Consider the following 6000-nt stretch of genomic DNA (forward strand, 5'->3'; position numbering starts at 1 on the left):
TAGTTTGGAAGTCACAAGTCTGTATGACTAGTTGGAAAACTATTCTCTTTTACCATTTGGCTCTTTTTTTTTTCTTTTCGATTTTCATCTGAAGGCTGAAAGATTTTTTCCGTACACACTCCAGTAGAGAGCGCTGGTTGATACAAATACACGCTTATTTATTTATATGTATATTTTTAAGTTTTTTAAAGATTTTATTTTTAAGTAATCTCTATACCCAACGTAGAGCTTGAACTCAGAACTGTGAGACTAAGAGTCCCATCGCTTTACCAACTGAGCCAGCCAGGCGCCCTGAAGCAAATACCTCCCGTTTTCTATTGAAAATGAACTTTTCTGTAGTTTTTGTTGTTTCCTCTAATAGCAGTGTATCTGGACTTACTTTGGTTCGACTGAACATTTTTTCGACTTTACGAGGGTGCAGACGCAATACTGGTTCAGTAGGAGCTAGGTGGAATTTTGAGTTTTGATCTCTCCTGGGCTAGCGGTATGTGGTCTCACCAGCCACTGGATCACGAGGGTAAAGAGCCCGTAAACTCACAACCAGTGTGTGCCCATCAACTGCTCCGTTCTTCCACTTTCAGTACAGTGTCTAACGGTTTGCGCGAGATATTCAACCGTTCAGTAGGCTGTGTGTTAGATGCTTTTGCCCAGTTGTAGGCTAATGTAAGTGTTCTGAGCATACGTAAGGTAGGCTAGCCTAAGCTATGATATTCCGTAGGTTACATGTAGTAAATGCATTTTTGATTCATGATATTTTCAGTTTATAATGGGCTTATTGGGATGGAATCCTATTATAAGTTGAGGAAGATACGCATTATTTTTCATTATTACTATTGCATTGCATTAGTGTGCCACAGCTGGTGCTTTTGCGTTCACGGTTGGAAGGTATTCTGAAAGCAGCTATGAACATTTTGGGGCATGTTTTTTGATGAACTCACACTTACTCCTTGGAAATATATAAGGCATTGGAAGAGCTCAGTCATAGGGTGTAAGTAGGTCTTGTTTTACTAGATACTGCCAAAACATTTTCTAAAGTAGGTCCATTTACACTCCAGCCAGCTTGCATGAAAGTTCTAATTGTTCTACATTCTTGCCGGCACATAGTATCAGTTTTTAAAAAAATTTCAGGCTTTCTGCTCAGGTTATATTTCTCATTCTGATTTTGAATTTGCATTTCCTTGATAGTTGTTGTCGAGCAGTTTTTTATATGCATATTGGCCATTTGGATGTCTTCTTTAGTGAAGTACCTATTTAAGTGTTTTGTCCATGAAGCATTGTTCATATTTTAAAATTTATTTTTAGAAAATGTTTAGTCTGGATGTAAGTCCATTGCCAAATATATGCATTGCAAATATTTTCTTTTTTTTTTTTTAAGTAAGCTCTACGCCCATTGTGGGGCTTGAACTCATGACCCCAATATCGAGAGTAGCATGCTCCACCAACTAAGCCAGCCAGGCACTCCTCAAATATTTTCCTTTTTGTCTATAGCTTGCTTGTAGCTTTGATGCTCACAAATTCTGAATTTTAATGAAGTACAATTAATTCTCATTTTTGTACCATTTTTTTGCCTACACAGAATTATGGAAATAGTTTTACATTTATGTCTATGATCCACCTCAAAATATTTTTTTAAAGCTCATTTTATTTTTTTCCATATGGTTACCTAATCGATCTAGCTCTACATGTATTTTTGTAAGTTTTTATTTAAATTCCAATGTTGTTAACATACAGCGTAATATTATTTTCTGGTGTACAATATAGTGATTCAGCACTTCCTTACATCACCTGGTGCTCATCACAACCAGTGTCTCCTTCATCCCCATCACCTGTTCCCCCACCCCCCTGCCCACCTCTCCTCTGGTCACCATCAGTGTTCTCTGTAGTTCAGAGTCTGTTTCTTGGTTTGCCTTCCTATCTCTTCTCCCTTTGCTCATTTGTTTTGTTTCTTAAATTCCACATATGTGGGGCGCCTGGGTGGCTCAGTCGGTTAAGCATCTGCCTTTGGCTCAGGTCATGATCCCAGGATCCTGGGATCGAGCCCCGCATCAGGCTCCCTACTCAGCGGGGAATCTGCTTCTCCCTCTCCCTCTGCTGCTCCCCCTGCTCGTGCTCTCTCGCTCTGTCAAGTAAATAAAATCTTTAAAAAAATAAGATAGCATTCATATACTTTCTAGACCTAGCCTTGCCCTTATTCCAGATTTGGGCTGAACACTCCCACTTCATGGTTCCATGATCTCTCTGTATCACCACCTGGGAGCTGGCCTGGAGGGTTGACAGGTGGCAGGATGATAATCCCGAGATGATATGATGATCATGGTGGTGATACTGTAATAATAAACACAGCTGGCCCTTGAACAACGGGGGGCTTAGGGGTGCCAGTAGCCCGCGTCAAGAATCCACTTAACTACTAACAACGCACTGCTGACCCGGAGCCTTCCCGATAACAGTCACTGAGCACATACTGTGTGTGCTCTCTGTATTCTAGTCATTATTCTTACAGTAAAGTCAGCTAGAGAAAAGAAAATGTTACTAAGAAACTCAAAAAGAAGAGAAATACATTCACAGCACTTACTGTACTGTATTTATTGAGATCACGTGCATGTGGACCCACGCAGTTCAAATCTGTTGTTCAAGGGTCGACTGTAACAGCTAATACTTCTGAACATGTCCTGTTTCACCGCACATCGTTCTAAACATTTTCCATGGGCTATCACTTCATTCTGTTAGGGGAGTTAGGACTGTTGAGCCTCCTCTCTCCGGCACGAACACGATGCTCTCCCGGAAACCAGCAGAGGCTCCAACAGCCGGTCTTTCCGGGCAGCCCGCCTGCCCCAGGTCCCACCACCTCCTGGCTTCACGGGGCCGGCCGACCCTGCCCTCAGCCCCACAGCACATGCAGAGTGGAGAAGCCTGAAGTTCAACTACTTAGTGTATTTGTAGGAGCGCTTAGAAGTTGAGAGAGGCCATGTAAGCCCCCGTTCGCCTCCAGAACAGCCCGGACCTCTCTACAACCTCCTACTGGGGTAACCAGGAAGATGCCCGTCCCGTCCTGCCTTGGGGAGAACAGTGTTATTCCTACAACCTCCTACTGGGGTAACCAGGAAGATGCCCGTCCCGTCCTGCCTTGGGGAGAACAGTGTCTATTCCTACAACCTCCTACTGGGGTAACCAGGAAGATGCCCGTCCCGTCCTGCCTTGGGGAGAACAGTGTTATTCCTACAACCTCCTACTGGGGTAACCAGGAAGATGCCCGTCCCGTCCTGCCTTGGGGAGAACAGTGTCTATTCCTACAACCTCCTACTGGGGTAACCAGGAAGATGCCCGTCCCGTCCTGCCTTGGGGAGAACAGTGTTATTCCTACAACCTCCTACTGGGGTAACCAGGAAGATGCCCGTCCTGTCCTGCCTTGGGGAGAACAGTGTCTATTCCTACAACCTCCTACTGGGGTAACCAGGAAGATGCCCGTCCCGTCCTGCCTTGGGGAGAACAGTGTTATTCCTACAACCTCCTACTGGGGTAACCAGGAAGATGCCCGTCCCGTCCTGCCTTGGGGAGAACAGTGTTATTCCTACAACCTCCTACTGGGGTAACCAGGAAGATGCCAGTCCCGTCCTGCCTTGGGGAGAACAGCGTTATTCCTACCCAGGCCTTACACTTGGCCATCAGCCCAGGCTCCACACTGTGGCCGTTTCTGTAAGTGAAACGAAGAACAACACTTGACCCAGACCTCTCCTTGGGATCCCTGGATCAGTTAACACCTGTCTCCCAGGTTTTGCATTCTTGGCTCCTTACCCAGGTTTTAGTATCTGTTTCTAGATTATTTAATTTGTAGTTCACTCTGGCTTCTTGTACTTTCCTTTCTAATTTTGGCATTGCGACCTTGTGGTCTTGGGAGCAATCCGTTTCTGCAGCCTGGGGAGCATACAACTGGAAAACTAACTCCATCCTAGGAGGGAGGTGAGCTAACTTTGGGGTTTCTTAAATTAAGATGAAGTTTTGAGTCCTTGGACTCCTTCAAAAAAGATTTCTATGGAAAATATTCTGCATTTGGACATGCGTATTCCTGAGCTGCTTGCAGCTCACACAGTCTTGGATTACATCTGGCAATAATTTGCCACTGTTCCCCATTTGTTTCATAGGGGACGTTGACGACATCATCCGAGCTACCAATGAAAGCTGTCGGATCAACAGGACCAGATACAGAGTCCGTCCAGTAGAAGATAGGGAAATGTATTGCTTAACTATATTATGAGTCGTATTTACCTCCTTCATCTACGAGAACATCATTAGCTATTTTGTCCAGTGATTTTCAGAAAATAAGATCCACTGGGTCTATGGCAATCTCTGTGTCGACCTCAGTGATTCTCAGGCTGTCTTCCACGGAACCCTGAATTCTTGGGAAGAGTCTGGGGTCTGTTGGGGAGGAAGGCGAGTACGGCTTTGCCTTTCTTACTTTTGTTAAAGTGACACCACTCTTACCTGTTTGAGAAATTGAAGTGCAGGATAAGGTTCCACTTGTAAAGAGGAGTCTTTGGCGTTAAAATGTTTGAAATCCTTTTTCTTCCCCCAAGGTAATGACCATTGCTGAAAATAGAGCTAAAATACTCCTTTTGCAACCAACTCCTGTGTCCTTACAGTCCAGCTATGAGTGTGTCTGGTCTATCGTCTGGACACACGTCTAGGCTTTTATGGACTAGTGACAGTTACAATATGAGCCAGAGGAAATTCACTCTGAATTTTAAGAGGTGGCAAAGTAGTTAAGAGTGTAGGTTCTGGGGTCAGATCTCCTGGTTTACAATTCCAGCTTATCAGACTCTCTGTGTGCCTTTGGGCAACTTTAACCTCTCTGTGCTTCACTGTTCCTGGGTGTTAAAGGGGGAGGATTATTCCACCTCCATGATAAGGTCTTGAGAGCATTAAATGAGGTTTATCATGTACTGTGTCCGAATGCCTGGCATATGGTAAGTGCTCGATAAATTGTCATTAAATTATCATTGCTGGCATCAATTGACATCAGTTATAAAGGTCAAGAAACTGTCTTTACTGCCACTTGTTCAAAAGCTGCCCAGACTGCACATCACTGAAGAATTACCCCGAGTACCCTCGTTGATGAATGCTTGACGCAAAGGGGGTTCTCAATAAAAGCTCAGGGAAACTTCAGAGCTTCCTTGCCTTTCCGTTTATGGGGTACTTGAATCTATTGTTGGGTCACAGATGTTAACTTTTGTTTGACTGCTTTAATATTAAAAAAGGCATATCAAAATATTTCATTAATAGGAAGTTTGAATTTTACCTTAAAACTAAATGTATTCCGGAAATTGTGGGACATTAAAATGATCACTCTTTTTGAAAGTGGGAAATCTTCAAAGTAGTACATCTGAACAGAAACATTTTAAAGCATGTTAAGGTTATTTTCACAAGAGAGTGGACACAATACGTAGATTTTAAATGGCACTAGCATTTCTAATTCCTACCAATAAACAGACTCGAGGCAGACGTATTGGTTGGGCAGAGCGGCACACCCTCCCTTCCAAACGTCCCAGACGAGGTGCTTGAATGCCCTACACCTTACTGTGACTCTTGTTTTGTTGTTAGGTTCTTTAAAAATTTCTAAGAAGTGTTTGTGTTTTATCTGACGTTTCTTTAGATGCCAAAGCTGAAAACTGAAGCTCCACGAACTCTTTAAGAACTGATCTGAGAGAGAACATGTCCGTGAGAAGCACACTCAGCAGGTGTTTCTGGGAAAGAGATTGCCTTTTTTTTTTTTTTATCTGACTTACAAATATGACGCAAATGATTAAAAAACTAACCCTGCCAATTAAATCCCATGTCATTTCTAGCTTGTCATGGAAATAAAATGGAAGGTGAGGAGATAGTTTTATGTAACAGGCTCATTTCATTTTCCCCATTTAACAGGATGCTTCTGGCTCATGATTCATTTGGATGAAAGGTCCCCTTGGCTTCCTGGCCACGCACATCTTCCAAGCCTTTTCTTGTAAT

The sequence above is a fragment of the Halichoerus grypus genome, chromosome 11, assembly GCF_964656455.1.
Source record: "Halichoerus grypus chromosome 11, mHalGry1.hap1.1, whole genome shotgun sequence".
Lineage (NCBI taxonomy): Eukaryota > Metazoa > Chordata > Mammalia > Carnivora > Phocidae > Halichoerus > Halichoerus grypus.